Source organism: Oncorhynchus nerka, linkage group LG12, assembly GCF_034236695.1.
Source record: "Oncorhynchus nerka isolate Pitt River linkage group LG12, Oner_Uvic_2.0, whole genome shotgun sequence".
In the NCBI taxonomy this organism is placed as follows: Eukaryota; Metazoa; Chordata; class Actinopteri; order Salmoniformes; family Salmonidae; genus Oncorhynchus; species Oncorhynchus nerka.
In genome coordinates this window covers 22,126,979-22,129,930 of record NC_088407.1, presented here as the reverse complement: position 1 = coordinate 22,129,930, position 2,952 = coordinate 22,126,979, and the positions used below count along the sequence as shown (strand labels likewise).

Genomic DNA, 2,952 nt, shown 5'->3' with positions numbered 1-2,952 from the left:
AATGTAGCAACAGCTGATTGCTCCTTTAAAGCGTTAGCATTGTGCTCATTGATTTACTTTGCACCTTTTTGTTTTATCCCAGTACAAACACATCTGATTCCAATAGAAGTGGGTCGGCTGTGAAATCGTTAGGTCCTGACTGCTAATGATTCCCTATACATGTATACATTCATAAAACAGTCAAATAGTTTTTGTACAAAAGTGCCGATATTCTTACTCTCAAAGTGATTTACGAAATAGTTCAATTGATCATAGGAATGATTCACACATTTATTTATTGACACATTTCCCAATCATTTCGCATGTCAGGATGGCCGAGCGGTCTAAGGCGCTGCGTTCAGGTCGCAGTCTCCTCTGGAGGCGTGGGTTCGAATCCCACTTCTGACAAAATGTTTTGCGGAAATTCTGAGAAATTACAATGAATAATAACATTAATGGTGCAATGAGAGTACACTACATGACACCATGCATGCAGGAACCGCTAAAATAACGTCTTTGCTCTTATTTTAAATATTCGTTTTATTGCATTAAATTAATTCGTGTTACGTACGCATTATGATCATGAGAAATCAATCAAGTTCAGAATTGTAATTAATTCATATTTTGTATTGTGCAATAACGCAATAATTTGTGATAGGCCTGTATCTTCACCAGTCTATCTGAATAAAAGTTTGTGTTGTTCTTATTCTTAATTCGTTTATTTCAACTTATTGACTGAAGTATTTTTTCTGTATAAATTATTAATATTTAAATAAATAAACACATATTTACAAATATTTTTTTTTATAACTTACAGAAAACATCTAAAAAACATCTACATTATTTCTCTCTATCTTGCAGCAATCGCAAAAATGTAAGACCAGTTTATAAAATAACTGTAAAAATAAAGAATTTCATGGAACTTCTAGAAAATGACTATGGACAACCTCGAACATTTTCTCTAATGGCACTTTTGTCCGCCACAAATTTGTAGAAACATGAATCATTTAGAAATAAGTAGGAACATAAGGTATATATTTTTTACATCGTTGCCTATGTTGTTTTCTTTGAGAAAACATAAATATGGATAATAATGTGTGGAATGTCTTTACAAAGATGACAAAACATACAAAGAGGAGCAAAAAAGGTTGCACCTGACACTATTTCTAAATTTCCACCTTTTATGCTGATCCTGGGTCAGTTTTGCATTTCCCCCACTAATGGAGAAGCTGATCGTAGATGTGTACTTAGGAGGGCAATGTCACCCTACAACAGTGGGGCTTTTACTGTGCTTTTACTGTGATAATGTCCTCTGCTATAATAACATCAGACAGCAAGGATATTATGTGACAATTTCACCTTTATCACCATGCTGTAATTATTGTAACAAAGGTCAGGGTGCCAGACAGAGCTAGAAGTCTGGAGGGCCATGTATCCACAGCGACAGACAGAGCTAGAAGTCTGGATGGCCATGTATCCACAGCGACAGACAGAGCTAGAAGTCTGGAGGGCCATGTATCCACAGCGACAGACAGAGCTAGAAGTCTGGATGGCCATGTATCCACAGCGACAGACAGAGCTAGAAGTCTGGAGGGCCATGTATCCACAGCGACAGACAGAGATAGAAGTCTGGAGGGCCATGTATCCACAGCAACAGACAGGTCGAGAAGCCTGGAGTGCCATGTATCCACAGCAACAGACAGGTCGAGAAGTCTGGAGGGCCATGTATCCACAGCGACAGACAGGTTGAGAAGCCTGGAGTGCCATGTATCCACAGCGACAGACAGGTCGAGAAGCCTGGAGTGCCATGTATCCACAGCGACAGACAGAGATAGAAGTCTGGAGTGCCATGTATCCACAGCGACAGACAGAGCTAGAAGTCTGGAGGGCCATGTATCCACAGTGACAGACAGCGATAGAAGCCTGGAGTGCCATGTATCCACAGCGACAGACAGGTCGAGAAGCCTGGAGTGCCATGTATCCACAGCAACAGACAGGTCGAGAAGCCTGGAGTGCCATGTATCCACAGCGACAGACAGAGATAGAAGTCTGGAGTGCCATGTATCCGGTCGAGAAGCCTGGAGTGCCATGTATCCACAGTGACAGACAGGTCGAGAAGCCTGGAGTGCCATGTATCCACAGTGACAGACAGAGCTAGAAGTCTGGAGGGCCATGTATCCACAGCGACAGACAGAGATAGAAGTCTGGACGGCCATGTATCCACAATGACAGACAGGTCGAGAAGCCTGGAGTGCCATGTATCCACAGCAACAGACAGGTCGAGAAGTCTGGACGGCCATGTATCCACAATGACAGACAGGTTGAGAAGCCTGGAGTGCCATGTATCCACAGCGACAGACAGGTCGAGAAGTCTGGAGGGCCATGTATCCACAGCGACAGACAGAGATAGAAGTCTGGAGTGCCATGTATCCACAGTGACAGACAGCGATAGAAGCCTGGAGTGCCATGTATCCACAGTGACAGACAGAGATAGAAGTCTGGAGGGCCATGTATCCACAGCGACAGACAGGTCGAGAAGCCTGGAGTGCCATGTATCCACAGCGACAGACAGAGATAGAAGTCTGGACGGCCATGTATCCACAGCGACAGACAGAGGTAGAAGTCTGGAGGGCCATGTATCCACAGCGACAGACAGAGATAGAAGTCTGGAGGGCCATGTATCCACAGCGACAGACAGAGATAGAAGTCTGGAGGGCCATGTATCCACAGCGACAGACAGAGATAGAAGTCTGGACGGCCATGTATCCACAGCGACAGACAGGTCGAGAAGCCTGGAGGGCCACGTATCCACAGCGACAGACAGGTCGAGAAGCCTGGAGGGCCATGTATCCACAGCGACAGACAGAGATAGAAGTCTGGAGGGCCACGTATCCACAGCGACAGACAGAGATAGAAGTCTGGAGGGCCATGTATCCACAGCGACAGACAGGTCGAGAAGCCTGGAGGGCCATG

At 44.6% G+C, this 2,952-nt stretch overlaps 1 non-coding gene across 1 annotated transcript; it reads left to right on the top strand.

The window, feature by feature from the left end:
- Window positions 1-304: 304 nt before the first annotated feature.
- trnal-cag (transfer RNA leucine (anticodon CAG)) lies at window positions 305-387 on the top strand. The gene has a single exon. It is a non-coding gene; the product is annotated as a tRNA-Leu (tRNA).
- The last annotated feature ends 2,565 nt before the right edge of the window (window positions 388-2,952 follow it).